The sequence below is a fragment of the Rhamphochromis longiceps genome, linkage group LG2 (genome assembly GCF_057381845.1).
Source record: "Rhamphochromis longiceps isolate RC_006_pf linkage group LG2, R_longiceps_female_GT1.1, whole genome shotgun sequence".
In the NCBI taxonomy this organism is placed as follows: domain Eukaryota; kingdom Metazoa; phylum Chordata; class Actinopteri; order Cichliformes; family Cichlidae; genus Rhamphochromis; species Rhamphochromis longiceps.
The window spans coordinates 8,415,527-8,431,682 of NC_140558.1; the positions used below are offsets into that span (position 1 = coordinate 8,415,527).

General features: G+C 42.1%; 1 protein-coding gene across 1 annotated transcript in view; it reads left to right on the top strand.

Moving 5' to 3' along the window:
* The window catches only part of afg2a (AAA ATPase AFG2A), a 110,207-nt gene that overhangs the window by 38,665 nt on the left and 55,386 nt on the right, over positions 1-16,156 (top strand). The gene's annotated exons all lie outside the window — the stretch shown is intronic.

The window sequence follows — 16,156 nt, forward strand, 5'->3', positions numbered from 1 at the left end:
GCAAGCATTAAAATATTGCTGAATTAAGTAAACAGGAAGAAAATTACATAAAGCTGTTGTTCCTCCAACCAGCAACGGATCAACAGATCAATACACTTTTTTATATATTGATTAGTTGTTATAAACTGGTAAGGACTTTTTGATAACATGCTGCTCAAACAGCCCACTTGTGGAAAATTGATCCATCACTATGGTGATGGTAAAACCAAAATAAATTTCAGCAACAACTGATTGCAGTCTCAATTCAGACGCTTTTTAGTGGTATCACTGCTAAAGAAACATACTAAGCATAGAACTGTGAGAGTGTGTATGTGTGTGTCTAAAAGAAAGAAAGATTTAAAAAAAAAGGGGGGGGGGGGGGGGGAATCAAGCCCCTGGGTGCACAGATGGGAAACCCCAGGCGTCCTTGTACAAGCTGGCCTCCCTCTCAGGAAGTGGTCCCCCGTGCAGCTGAGAAATCAGATTACCTCCTGCTGGCAGTATCCCCCGACACAGTGTGTGTGCGTGCTTGCATGTGTAACGTGTGTGTTTTCATAGGTTCAAGTCATCTGAATGAGGAACGGAAGCTGCCAAATGGACAGACAGGCACCCCACATTCACCCCTTACTTTTTTAACACCCTACCCTTCTTTACCGCTCATTCGCCACCACCGGCGCTGTCTGTCACTTCAAGCCGGAGATGGGCAGACATTTCCATGCCAATGGCAGGATATGATAGGACAAATGAAGATTAATGGGACGCCTTGGTGTCAATGAAGTTATTGTGGGCTGTTAGAGGTGCAGTGGAGGCCTCCTGGGGGCCTCAGCTGTTTGACAGACAGATTGAGTGGGATGGCGAGAGAAAGAGAGTGGGGAAAGTGGTGTTTATTTTAGCTCGAAAGGAGCAGGGCTGTTGTCCATCTCTCAACAGCTCCTACACAACATTTTAGGTTTTAGTTTTTTTATCCGGTTGTTTTAGTGCTCTCCATTTAATGTCTGTGTAAATAATGTTTTTCATTTAGTCAGTTAAAGACCTGCAACACATCTTTGGTAAGTGTATATTGAGGAGGCAGTTTAGCAAAAATATAATCATTTAAATATAGATTCCCACATGGTTCTTATCAGCTCTTTTGGGAAAAATGAAATTGTCATTTCTTTCCTTAAAAATGCTCTTAGAGTGATGCTCTGAGATGCACAAATGGATGGATTTACTTTGCTAAGGAGTAAAATAAATCCTGATTTTCTTTGCTTTTTCCTTACTTGGGAGTGATGTCCCTCCGAGCTCCGAGGCAAATGGGACGCAGGATTCTAGCATATCATGTCATGATGGCATAATCAAAGCATGTTGTCAAACAAAATGTAAGTTTACACCTGATTGTAATGATCCACGATTTATGATTTCACTTAAATTAACCTCCTAAGACCCGAACTCTTCCACGGCATGCATTTTTTATTTCTCTTTGATATTTGAGCTGATTGGGATATTTGACCTGAAGAATGAAAAACAAAGAATTACCAGATATTTTTATTTTTTTATTTTTTTTTACCTAATTTTTGTTTCTAAGAAAAATGAGCTCCACATATGAGAACATTTGTTTAAATTTAGATAGAACAGAAGCAGTATAATGTCCTGGTAAGTGGGTGTTTGAGTATTTTGGTCTAAATAACCCAAAATGTGATGTCCACATATGTGGATGCCAGGTCCTAGGAGGTTAGTATAGAAATATGTTGACATTAACACGTTTAAATCAGCCTTACTTACTGCTACTTATGAAATTACCTAACCCAAGACCAATTTATTGATTACTATATTTAGATTTAGATTTTCCATTGTTTTCTTTCAGTAAACTGTCATGTATGTGTTGCATTTCTTCATCATAAAACAACAGATTATCTTAATATTTGCATACAGTTTCTTACACACTATTAGGAGTTAAACTGTAGATGCCTGCAGTTGATTTGATTCTCAAGCCCAACAGTGGATTTATGTTTCTGTGTTAAATATGTGCCATAGGTACACTGCAATCATAAACCCTTCAGAAATCTTATACCGTAACCTGATGCTTAACTCCGTAGATATCTAACCACATGCCCCCAAGCACCCAGCATGAATAAAGTGAATGTGCATTATTACCTTGTCAAAAAAACATACAAACGGGGACAGCCTGTTCTTGTCCCAAACATGCACGAAAAGGGTCTGTGTAAGAAATGTCATAAAGCAGTCATGATGACGTGTCACCAAACACCACCATCCTACCCCCGTTGCCCCCTCCAGCTTAAGAAGAAAAAAAAACTCTCCCACTTCCTCTTTCCTTTGTATTGCGCCAATCACCCAGGCCCACCTCTGACCCACTATGACTGAGCTGTGGTGATTGATTAGCACCACCAGGAATATTTATCCAGGCTGATCTAGTAGGAAGAACCCCCTGTCACTCTGTTTGTCGAGCAGCTGTCCATCTTGTTTATTGTACACACAAACACACACTCACAAACCAGAAGCCCCTTTTCTAGTCGGTAAAATGATGCTTTGATAGTTTTTTTTCCCCATTACAGTTTGTCTTTGCTGTGAACCCATGGGTTACTTTTGTCTCAGAAAGATAGTGTTGGTCTGTTGTTTCACTGAAAAGCCCATTTGTTTGCCCTAATGTGTGCTAGGCTTTATCCATGCTATCAGGAGGCAGGGCTACTTACAGTGGAGAAGATTGCTAGCAGATGGGTCTTTGTTTGTGACCAGAAGTTACCAACTGGGCTCTTATCTGAACAAGGGGCCACAACAAAACAGAGGCAGCAGAATTAGAATTGAAAGGGCAGCATGTCTACGTTGCTGTTCAGTACTGTAGGGGAAATTACAGTGGGTGAGTTTATCCTTCAACAAGTCAACACTTTCTGCTATTATTAGACATGAGAGTGTTTTTAATATTTATATTTTATAAGTATTGTGTTGGTGCACCCAGCAACTTACAAATTTCCACCTACACCAGATTCCTCTTTCTATTTTACAAAAACCCAAAGATTATTTATGACTCAAAAATGATCCGTTGAGTCACAAGTAGAGTACACAGCGTCAGTGGCATCCATTTGTCATCGAGCCTTTTTGTTGTTGACATTTTCCAGCGTTTGAAACCTGTTTCCCACCAGATCACAGTGTGTTTTAGTCACTAACCGTTATGTATTCGATTTTCTGCCCTCTCATGTTTACGGACTCCTCCTTCTCAAAGTCTTCTGTGCTGTAGTGTAACTTCTGAACAGGAGATGGGGCCAAAACTGACACGGGCCAAGATTCTTGACAATTCTTTTCAAAACTTGTCGATCCTACTTTAAAGTAAAGAAATGAAAATGTTCAAAAGTGTTAAAACGCCTTTGGTGCTTAAAGGATCGTGTAAGAAGCCTTTAATGTTATAAAGTAAATTCCTTCTGTGGCTGGTAACAGTCACATGTTTTATGTGACACAGAATACATTTTGGCACATAAAAATGAGCTTAGGGTGGAAGGAGTAGTGTACTTGTTATATTATTTAAAAGCATGTAATGATGATGCTTTGTGCACTGTTGTCTCTATAAATTAATGTAACTGCTATGCCTAGAGTTTTTTGATTTGGTCCAAAAAGTCATACCACATGATGTCTGGCACTGGAAACATGAGGACACATGAATCTCTGTGCTCTTGTAGTACCGTAACTGACCTTATAAATGTGTAACTTTTTATTCATTCATAATTGTAGCTATGTTTTTGTAGAATCTGTGGTCCTTTCTAATCCAAGATCCACAAAGTTAAACATTTGTATTTTGTAATCAGATCAAAAGAAAAAGTATATTCTCATTTCATGTGTATATCAGTGCACCTGGCCCTAGGTTTGACCAAGTATATGGAGCATGTTGATCAAAGTCCATTCATTAAGCCGTTCTGTGGCCTACCGGGCTTTAGCAGGAGTCATACAAAGTAAACACTTGACATCACGCCAGTTCGAGCAGCCTGAACATCTGCCAGTGTTTTCCCAGCCAGTCTGGATGTTGCTAATTGTAATCACAGATGAATTCCACCAGACTGTAATTAGTGGGCCACTTGTTAAATATTCAGGCATTAGTTAAGTGTAGCTTTGATTTTTTTTTTCCTCCCCTCTCCTCCTCTCTGCTGCATTCAGTGCTTCTGTGTCTGTTGTGGCTTTCCATTCATCTGTGCAGGTCATTGTGCTGGTTTATGCTTTTGTTATCACCTGTTTAGCGAACCAAAATGGTAGAATCTCCCACCTCATGAAATGAAAAAGCATCAAATAAGTTATCTAATAATAACTGCAATCTGCATTCGTGACAGTGGTAGATATGCCGACTGCAAATCATCGTCTCTGCGAATCTAGAAACCGTAAATGTTTATATTTCCCTTGATCATTTTTAGACTGCCAGTTAAGTGTGAATGGCCAAATTCCATATTAATCATGGAAACCCACCTCAAGGTACATTTAGTAACTATACTGGAGCTTTTGAATGGTTGCCTTGCACATAAAAGAGTCCTGGTTTCAATTCAGGAAGGAGACACAAAACCCGGGCTCAGGGGGTCACTGCGCTCAGTGTGGTTTCCAAGCCCAGAGAAATCATCAGGAAGGCATCTGGTATAAAATTTGTGCCAAATCAAATATGCAGATCCGTCCGTTATGGCGACCTTTTGGGAAATAAGGAAGCAGTTGAAAATGTCTTCTTTTACCAGAGATTCTAAAGGTATCACAGGCTTCCTTAGGCCAATTTTGCTCTGTTGTTAGCCCGTTTTCCTTTTTAAGGGAACTTTTTTACCTTAAAACATATCAGCAGCATCTGAAATCCAAATTGTTGTGAATTATTATATTTTTCTCTCAGTCAAATGAATTATTTAACTGGTTATTTTTGATTTTTTCATGGCTAATCTGACTCAAAGGTGAAGTAACCTAATGAAAAGCTTTTGAAATGCATACGTCTGAACCATGCTGTGCTTTTGCTTCTCTGTGTTGGCTCTTATGAATACCTCTTAATTCCTTCTTCCATAAAGACTGTACATTAAGGCTTTCTTCACTTAAGTATCGAAAGCCTCTCTTGAACACTCAAAACATTTCAGTCTTTGTTATGTGGCCTCACAACAGGGCATCGGAGGATCCTCAGTTTCTCTCTGTGAATACCTTTTGTTTTGCCTTTTCTTTAGTAGAAACCTCCACCTGAGCCATGCCTCCACTCAACAGGAAACTACCCTTAGCTAAAAGACCGACTATAAGCCAGGCAGTCAAAACAGGCCATATTTTATTTTGTGTTGGCCTGACGTTATCATCTCCCAAGCTTTGCTCTCCTCTCGTGACGAGCCAAGCATGATGGAATCTCTATTGGTGCTGTCTTAAAGGATTAGAGCTTATTCACTGTTTTTTCCTGACTGCACAGTTCTGAATAGAGCCCTGCTGCCACAGTTCAGTGTCCTACTGAAGCCGAGCTGAGCTGTTGATAGCTGTGCTTCAAAATGCTGTTTTCATGTAGAGATAAGGGGTTTTTTGTTGCATTTACCACTTATTCTATTTTTTGGTATGATTCGCTGTTTGAGAATCGCTCTTTCCTGTCCCGGTAACGTTTCCAAGATTTGGTAATGAGAATGCAGAGTGAGAGTTTTGACCTGCAGGTTAGTAAAACTGCTAACCTGCAAAATAAAGTGTGCGAGTATGTCTTTGCAAACAAGAAATGAGATACCACCGAGGCATGGATGAGCTCTGGGAAGCTGCGTGTGTGTGTGTTTGTGTGTTTGGGCACTGGGGGAGCAGGATCCCCAGGCAAGTATCAAACTTCAAGGGCTGTATTAGTGTCAGCTTACACATGTGTGCATCCAAGAATATCATCACAAAAAAGCCTCCAGTCCAACCAGACATAGAAAAAATCCTGCAGGGCCACAATTTGGTTATCCAAGCCTAGACGCAAGTTTTCTGCAAAGAAAATTTATTTTCTGGTAAAAGGCAACATATTTCTCATATTCACACACTTACAAACATAAAATTCAAATATTTAGTGAGACATTGCTTGTTTTTTGTGGTATTGCTTTTATCCAACACATCTCGGTTTGTGTGTGTTTTTAAATATTCTTCCTGCAGTTGGCATTGAGCAAAAGCAAAAGAGACATGAGGATGGGAGAGGGAGGTGTGCGTGGGGTGGAAAGGAGGGAGTAAGGGAGGGGTAGGGAGGAAATGAGGGCTCTTTGTGCTCTGCTACCTGGCAGACATCTCCAGCATGTGTCGTCTTGCCTTTTGGCAAGCCGAGACCACCGGCGCCCTTGGAATGCTCTCAGTTCAGGAAATCTCGTTTATTCTCATAAACGCTACTCCTAACCCCTCTCCTGCTGCACTGCTGAAGAGCTTGCATATTTTTTTTCCTCTTTCGCAGTTTAGTATTTCTGTCTTGTGCAGTAATTCATTTGTTCGTTTTCTGTTTTTCCTGTAGAATTTACACCACGAGAGAAGGGTTTATCCGTGTTCTTCTTCACCCGTGAGCTTTATAAGCGCACAATTAAGGGCCACTTTCAAGTCCGTCAGTAACTAGCGTGTCCTTGTGTAAATGTTTGTTTTCAGGTTCTGCTATTTGTGTCTGATAAACATCGCAAACATTTATGAAACCAGTTGTCGGTGTGCAAGGTTGGATCAGTCAGAGGGATGCTCTTTTTTGTTGTGGCTGATTGTCTTGCAGTGCAGCTGTGACTTGTTGTTTTGCTATCAGGCAACAGGTAAATCTTTCAGTTGAGAACTTAGCTAAGGTGCTTTGTTTTTTTGTAATTGCATTCCTGCCAATGAGTCGGCTGTATAAGTTTTAAAAACCTCTGACGAGTGACTTTACAGCTCTGATGAGAGTGAAAGAGTCGATGTTCCCAGCAGGCTGCAGCACCCACATAAAAGGAGTAGTTTATGAAAAATGAAAATTTAAACTGGAACCATGGAATGTTGGTGTTTTAACCAACAAGTGGTTCAGCTTTAATTACAAAAAATTCCTTCGATTGGATGGCTTAAAGAAAACTAAGAAAAGAAAAAACAAACTCACAATTTTTATGCAACATTTAAAGGGGACACTCACCATGAAAGAATCTTGTTCGCAAGACTTTTTGTCCAGTAAATTTGTTTTGAAGGAATCTCTGCCTACATTTTTCTGTCAAGCTGGTTGGACAAGTGTCAGCTACAAGGAACAAAACGAATGAGAATCACTCATTTATTGAATCTGGCTCCATCCTAACATTAATTTATTATTTATTTGTTTGTTTATGTTTTTAAAGATATCAAACTAACATCATCTACGTGATTTCAGCAAGGATTCAAATTTACTTGAGTTTTTGTTATGCCGACTAATCCAAATGCATAGGTTCATATTACGTTAGCTTAGTTTAAATGCAATAAGATAAGCTATGTTGTGTTTCCAGGCTAAATTCTGAGTGACAAATAAACTAATCTAAAATAGTCCCTTCGAATGGGGCCAGTTTCTCGGCACAGCGTGGTATGCCAACAGTGAGAGCTTTGACTAAAAATGCAGTGTCATTCGCCATGACAGAGCAAATGCATGCTATCACACAGGGCTTGGTAGCTTACAGCGATATGAAGCGCATCCTGTGTTGCCTGTAACAAAAAACAGGACGACTGTCACTGTGAAGGCTTTAGAGAATTGTAAAATCTTACTTTTTTGGCATCTGATAACCATAGTAGGCGTAATGTATATTCGAGGAAGCCTTCCTGGATCGTTTATCATTTTTCAAGGCTGCCTGCAAGAAGGCACTCGCACCCACACACCAATAAAATATTCAGCAGGAAAACACTGAAGTTTATGGGAAGTTTTTTGGGGAAACATGAAATGGAATATGCTGACAACAGTATGATTTAATCTTATGGACACATAGATACACCACAGTCATTGTTTAGGCATTAAAATTAAATGTAAAAAGCATCTCATTTAAAAAAAGTATAAAGTATATAGAGACCAATATATATGTAAGTATGTCAATAATACATATAAAAAAAAAACACCCAGCACGCCCCTGCGGGCGGTTTATCCTTCAAGCTCGGGTCCTCTACCAGAGGCCTGGGAGCTTGAGGGTCCTGCGCAGTATCTTAGCTGTTCCCAGGACTGCGCTCTTCTGGACAGAGATCTCCGATGTTATTCCCGGGATCTGCTGGAGCCACTCGCCTAGCTTGGGAGTCACCGCACCTAGTGCTCCGATTACCACGGGGACCACCGTTACCTTCACCCTCCACATCCTCTCGAGCTCTTCTCTGAGCCCTTGGTATTTCTCCAGCTTCTCGTGTTCCTTCTTCCTGATATTGCTGTCATTCGGAACCGCTACATCGATCACTACAGCCGTCTTCTTCTGTTTGTCTACCACCACTATGTCCGGTTGGTTAGCCACCACCATTTTGTCCGTCTGTATCTGGAAGTCCCACAGGATCTTAGCTCGGTCATTCTCCACCACCCTTGGGGGCATCTCCCATTTTGACCTCGGGACTTCCAGGTTATACTCGGCACAGATGTTCCTGTACACTATGCCGGCCACTTGGTTATGGCGTTCCATGTATGCCTTGCCTGCTAGCATCTTGCACCCTGCTGTTATGTGCTGGATTGTCTCTGGGGCATCTTTACACAGCCTGCACCTGGGGTCTTGCCTGGTGTGATAGACCCCAGCCTCTATGGATCTTGTGCTCAGAGCTTGTTCTTGTGCTGCCATGATTAGTGCCTCTGTGCTGTCTTTCAGTCCAGCTTTGTCCAGCCACTGGTAGGATTTCTGGATATCAGCCACCTCCTCTATCTGCCGGTGGTACATACCGTGCAGGGGCCTGTCCTTCCATGATGGTTCCTCGTCTCCCTCCTCTTTCTTGGGTTTCTGCTGCCTGAGGTATTCACTGAGCACTCGGTCAGTTGGGGCCATCTTCCTAATGTATTCTTGGATGTTCGTTGTCTCATCCTGGACTGTGGTGCTGACACTCACCAGTCCCCGGCCCCCTTCCTTCCGCTTAGCGTACAGCCTCAGGGTGCTGGATTTGGGGTGAAACCCTCCATGCATGGTAAGGAGCTTTCTTGTCTTTATGTCAGTGGCTTCTATCTCCTCCTTTGGCCAGCCTATTACCCCAGCAGGGTACCTGATCACGGGCAGGGCGTACGTGTTGATGGCCCGGATCTTGTTCTTACCATTCAGCTGACTCCTCAGGACTTGCCTGACCCTCTGCAGGTACTTGGTGGTTGCAGCTTTTCTAGCGGCCTCTTCATGGTTCCCATTCGCCTGTGGGATCCCCAAGTACTTGTAACTGTCCTCTATGTCTGCAATGTTGCCTTCTGGTAGTTCAATCCCCTCAGTTCTGACTACCTTCCCTCTCTTTGTTACCATCCGACTACACTTCTCCAGTCCGAACGACATTCCAATGTCATTGCTGTATAGCCTGGTAGTGTGGATCAGTGAATCGATGTCTCGTTCACTCTTGGCATACAGCTTGATGTCATCCATGTACAGGAGGTGGCTGACAACTGCTCCGTTCCGTAGTCGGTATCCGTAGCCAGTCTTGTTAATGATCTCACTGAGGGGGTTCAGGCCTATGCAGAACAGCAGTGGGGACAGAGCATCTCCTTGGTAGATCCCGCACTTGATGGTGACTTGTGCTATGGGCTTGGAGTTGGCCTCTAGTGTTGTACGCCACATCCCCATTGAGTTCCTGATGAAGGCTCTTAGGGTCCCATTGATCTTGTACAATTCTAGGCATTCCAGTATCCAGCTGTGGGGCATTGAGTCATAGGCCTTCTTGTAATCAATCCAGGCAGTGCACAGGTTGGTCAGTCTGGTCTTGCAGTCTCGGCTGATTGTTCTGTCTACCAGTAGCTGGTGTTTTGCGCCTCTGGTATTCTTGCCAATTCCTTTCTGTGTCCCGCTCATGTATTGACCCATGTGCCTGTTCATCTTATATATATATATATATATATATATATATATATATATATATATATATATATATATATATATATATATATATATATATATATAGATCCATCTGGAAAGTTGGCGAGCCTACTTGATCTTGTTCTAGCGTGTGTAAGAAACATGGAGTAAGAAGGAGTCATCATTCACCACCATCAGGATACAGTCAGACCCACATACAAAATAGGAGCTGGTAGGGGGCCAACAGGGGGTTGCAACAAATAATACCCTCTTTGTATGTTTCAAATATCCCCTGCTGAAGCCCCCTGAGCCTGGCTCTCTGCTCCGGGGATCCCAACACCACATTAAGAGACGCTTACAAGTGGATAAGGTGTAAGATTGGAGGAGGTGGGGGTTTGGTTAAGGGAGCTACCCTGGGTTTCCTGTGATAAAAAGCAGATTTGTGCTCTCTTTTCTTTTCCCTTTCACCTCAACAGGTCCAATGCCTTGTTTAGGAGAATGGCTAAACAAACGGACTATTATTTAGTGCAGTCATTTCAGAGGCGCACTGGAGAGGCCAACGGAGTAATGGTATCCCAATGTATATCCTCTGTCGGGTTCAGTCATCTTCATCGGGATTAGGTTACCCATTGTAGATGAAATGGAATCAGTCCCATCAGACCTTTCTGTGAGGATGACCATTTGGCTGTCAGAGCAGGAGTTGTTTCCTTATACTGCAGCCACAATATATTAGTATTAGTCTAGCTTGCGGTTGCTTTTTGATGGTTTACGGTCTCAACAGCTTCTCTTTTTCGTGTTGGACATAATTAGCTAATATTAGGATTACAACATTATGTTTTGTTTGGCTCTATAGGTGCTGATTGAGCTTTCATTGGTCAGGCCGATCGTGGCTCAAAGAGTTGGCGGTTCATCTTGTAACCGGAAGGTTGCCGGTTCGAGCCCCGTCTCGGTCGTTGTGTCCTTGGGCAAGACACTTCACCTACCCATCACCAGTAGGCGATTGGTGAAGTGTCAGAGGGGCCGATGGTGCGATATGGCAGCCTCGCTTCTGTCACTCTGCCCCAGGGCAGCTGTGGCTACAACTGTAGCTGCCTCCACCAGTGTATGAATGTAAGAGTGAATGAATAGTGGAATTGCACAGCGCTTTGAGGGCCCCAAAAAGCGCTATATAAATGCAATCCATTATTATTACTTTGAACACCAGTTGACTTAAACATAAGCAGTGTTGCAACAGTATCCTTTTTTTGTTTTGAAAGATTTAAACCACTTATCTCTGTGGCTTGTGACTTTTATCTATTGTCTTTGCATTGTGCTTTTCAATATGTAACATTAAGTGAGGAGAAGAGTGGCCTGTGTCTTTTGCAAACTGGAAATAAATCCGTTTCTAATTGTAAGTATAGTTTTTTTTTCTGTTTTATAATTGCTGCAATATGTCTGGTCCATGACGTCAGGTACAGAGACACAGTAATAAAGTGAGACAAAAAATGTCTGAGGGCTTTGAGGCCTTGTGTTCCTGCTGCAAGGACTTGGCAGATGCATCGGAAAGAGGATGATGGCAGGGTGTCACCTCATTTCCTCTTTCACCAGCTCTGTTTGATGAATGACCGTGTGAAAGGCTGGCTGTATCTTAGGTTTGGGATTGCACCTTGTTGTGTGTGTGCGTGTGTGAGAGAGGGGACGAGAGGGGGGAGACAGAAGGTGTTCCAAAAAAGGGTAACAGTGCTTTCTTTTCCCACCTTGTCATTTCTGAAGTCAAAGTAAATTATGACTGTCAGGATGTCCCCAGAAGCACTGTTAGGCCCAAAAAACCCTTGACTTGGGTCGAACTGCGGGTGGAGCAGGTTGAGAGAATGTCCCACCCACAAAATGCTCTCATGTATTTCTCGTGTCAAAGGGCCATGGGGAGGTCCCATTCTAAATCCTGTTGCCTGAGAAATGAAATAATTTCAGAGGTTGTCCACTGTCCCTTCAGGGCAGACCCCAGAACTAATCTCTTTCATCTCCTTTTCTTGCTGGTGGGGGGAAGATGGGTGGGTTAGGATGAGAGGGATGCAGCAGTCCCTTCCACCTCCTCGTCGTCTTTCTCTTTGTTTTGGATCTTTACGTCTGTTGAACAGCCTCAGGGAGATGAGCCCTCCTTCACCATTGCCCTTCCCCTCTTTGCTATTAAAGACCACCGATCCCTCTGCACTGCTTCCCCATCTCCCTCCCTCTGTCCTTTAAGCCTTACCCCTTGTTCTCTCCCTGCCTCCCTCCTTCCCTTCTCATCCTCTCCCTCCCTGGGCCTCTGCGCTGGACTGCCTTCCCTTTGGCTTTCCTCTCTTCCTTCCTTCCTCAGTTCCTCTGCTAATAGCTCCCTTGTTCCTGGCTAGTAAGGGCTGCCAGTTGAGCAGTCATTCGTGGAAGATTCATTCGCGGTACGGTAATTGTAAACAGACAGGAGAGAGAGAGAGAGAAGGATGTTTGACCATTAAACCTACTGGTCACAAAAAGAAAGTAGAATGGAGGAAGCTTCAACTCTTTCTTTGAATTCTTTAGCACCATATCTTTCGTCTTTGTGTCACATATCGCTATCACCTTTATTACATATCCAGTTGTGTACCCCCCTCCCCATTCACCTCCCTTAACCTCCTTTATTTTTTGCCCCTCATAAATTAGGCACTGCTTACATCTGTCAGTGTCTTATTTCACCGCTAGATGTTGGAATTATCTTTGCTCTCAGATGTTTAACAGAGCTCTTTGCTTCTTTGCTTTGCAGAAATAGAATTATGTGTTTGTTGCAATTTGCAGCTATTCCAGCTCATGGGGAAATACATGCAAACAATCATACCAGATACGCTCAGTTAAGTAATAAATGCCTGGAAATGCCAGAAGTGACAGAAGTAATTTAAATAATTCTGATGTCATTTACTCATTTTTCAGTTTAAAATTTTTTTCAAATCTGCTCTCATTACTGTTGTGTGGAAAACAGCTTTTCTGTGCAGAGTTGAATTTCCTGAAGTTTCCCCTGTAAAAAGGAAATGTGTTTGTTGGCTAGCGGAAATGGTAAAGATGAGAGAGGATGACACAGGGAGTGTGTGTGTGCGCGAGTGTGAATCCACTAGTGCCAGGCAACCAGACCTGTCCCTGACCCTCAAATGATTGCTCCCTGAAGCTCGGCTGTAAGCCGTCAGCAGCCAAACGGTTGCTCTTTTCCCAGCTTTTATCTCCTTTTCCTGTGTCCTCATTTATTTATTTATTTTTTCTGGTTGTGTCCCACGCTTATCTCTCCAGTATACTCAAAGTCCAGCAGTAGTTGTTTTGGAAAAGATTTCATTTGTGTTATCAAATCAAAAATATTTTGGAGTCAGCCATCCATAGCCTCATTTCTGTGTTAGCAATTTTGCCGATGATGCTTTTAAGCCATTTTTACCACCTCGGACGTGTCAAGCAAATCAACATATGACAAAAGTAAGATGTCCAGCTCTGGCTTACCTGAGTCTCATTACTCACCCACACACCTTGAATGGAAAGCTACATGGGGAGCGTTTACTCGTCTACGCTTTGATACAAAAACCATTTAAAGACCACATACCCCGCAATAAACATACCACAGTAAGCTTTGGCTTTGTGATCTGTGTGTTTTTACTCACAGTTAGCTTTTGTTGCATGCAATAAACATGACTCAGTTGTTAGGTAATGGGTAAACTTTTGCATTCAGTTAATGTACTTTCCAGAAACCATTATAAGGACTCAGCTTCCACATGAATGGAGCATCAGTGGGAGTTGTATAATAATGAAACAGAAGTATATAAAGATTCCAAATGACATTTTACATGTTGGTGTTTTAAAATATAAAAATATCTTTCTTCTTTTTTATGATCTCTAAGAATTTAAGTGTAGTTTGGGGCTTTTTCTTCCTTTTCCTTTTGCATGACTTAACATTCGCAACATAATCCAGAGGCTTTTCCTCCAGTTGGTCTCACAATCCATACAAACGTATTTCTTTAAAGACGGGGAAAACTGAAAAGGAATGGGGTTGACTGTTTTCTGCACCCACTTGCTTGTGCTGCCCTTGAAAATGCTCATTTTATGTCTTGATTACAGTGTGTGGTTTCTCTCAAGACAAACACAGCAAACTAAATGCAGCATGGTCAATTGGTCCGATCCCGAATTAAGGCGGAGGGAAACGGAGAGCAACCAATTAGGAGACGGAAGCCACTAATTAAAAGCTGCATGCTCTACAGGTTGCATCAATTTTATTTTCTTTAGCAATGGCCAGGGCCATAATTTCAGAGCTTGCACATTCCAGCACAGCTGCCTTCTGTGTTTGGAAAGTCCTTGTGCACAGAGGCAGCTCTGTCCGTCTTCCCCTCTCTCTTGTTGGTAGGTTGGAATGAGGAAAACAAAAACAAAAAAAGAACGAGAGAGAGAAACTGAGGAAATTTGGAAAAATCTTTAAGACTCTACATCATTCAGAGTAGATGAGAAACCATTCATTAGAAGTTTTCAACAAGAGTCTGTTTGGAGAAATGTTTCCACTTCCTGGATTAGGTTCAGTGGAATGCTGCCAATACATTTTGTGTGTTGTGAATTGGAGATTGCATTATGCTCGAGTGGTTTGGGTGGTTAACCAATACGCTTGCTTTGGAAAGCTGCAGGGAAATGTTGAGCACCTGAGGAAAGCCACAGGATTGTTCTGAACAGTGGGCCCACAAAAGGCAGCGGCCAGTATTTGTAAAATGCTTCAGGAATAATGGTGTTCGTTTGGCAGTGACTGAGAGCACTTGTCATTGTGCTTTTTTTGTGTGTAAAATGAGGATACGCAGATATGTCTTGTTCTTTTGCACGTAAACTTGACAAGTGTGTCAAATAAAATATAATACAAATAAATCCATTCATATATTTCCCTGGCAATCTCATGAAAAGCCTGAAATATTTCATTATTATTGACTGAAAAGGCAAAGTGATGCAGTGCCTTCTCCAGATTTATATAAAGCTTAGCTTCCTGTTTCCAATTCTTCTCATTGTTTTACAGGTGATTATTTAACACCTCATGGGAACTTTCCACCTTAAGCTGTTATACAACCAGCGTACATGAGCCTTTACTTAGGTATTCATTCACATGTTCAGGATACTAGGCATTTTTTGTGACGTCTAAGACAGCAAAGCAAGAACCTATATATCAAGCATTCAGTTGCCCCGTTCTGTCACAATATACAAGTTTGTCCTGAATCCTCTTATCGTGGCTTCCTTCTCAGCACGATGACACTCAAAGGGGAGTAAGGCACCCCTCCCACCCCATTTTTTTCTCAAATGATGGAGAGAAAAGGGAAAAAGAGAGGAAATAACTTAGACCTCATCTTTTTCCTTCCATTCCAACTAATGGTTTTTCCAGACCTCAAATGCTGAAGGCTGACCTTCTCTCTCGAACTGGATTTTTCCTGTACCCTACACCTTGGATTTCAGGAAATGTACAAAACAGGATAGCACAGCACAACATATTTCTTGTGTCAGTTTTCCTCTTTTTGAGAGACAGAAAAACACTTGAGAATCCAATGACATCAGCAGCCAAGGCTGCTGTTTTTCCTTTTTTCTTTTCCCATGTATTATTTTATGCATACTAATGAGATGCGAGTGTAGCTCTTCATAGTCCAGTGATAACTAATGCTTACTTTGGGGCTGTATCATTTAGTGTTTTTCACTTTCAAATATGTTGAAATACAGCCAGGCAGATACGCAGAAGGCAGCTTTTTTTTTTTCTTTTAATTTGGCCAAAACCTTTAACCTGCAGATTACAAAATAAGAGCTTACATTTACGTCTCACTTTTTACGTTTATGACGTTTGTTGAGTACTGACCCCTGTACCATTTCCACAAAAAGCAAGGGCTCAAGCAAATCAGAAGCAAGTAAACAGGCCTTGTTTTACAGTTGTGTTCTAAGAAGCCAACTGCCCCCAAGTTGGATGTGATTTGCATGTTGAAACAGTTGGAGCTAACGGTCCCAGCGCCCCTCTGTAATTAGTGGCCAGAAGGCCTTATTTGCCTTTCACGCCAGTATGGGCTTTGCCACATTGTTCAGAGTAGGGGCACTGCTGAAGGATATAAACACAGTTGACTGTGTCCTTTTTCCTTGGTCATAGTCACAGTAGCCCATTGATGAGTTGCCCAGTTCCAGATAAATTCTTGGCAGTTTCCACCCTACAGCACCATTTGGAATTGCCCTTGCAGCACCCCTCCATTTTTACCATTTACAAAGTGACTGAGTCGTATAAACTAGTTTTAGCATTCATTTCCCTGATATTA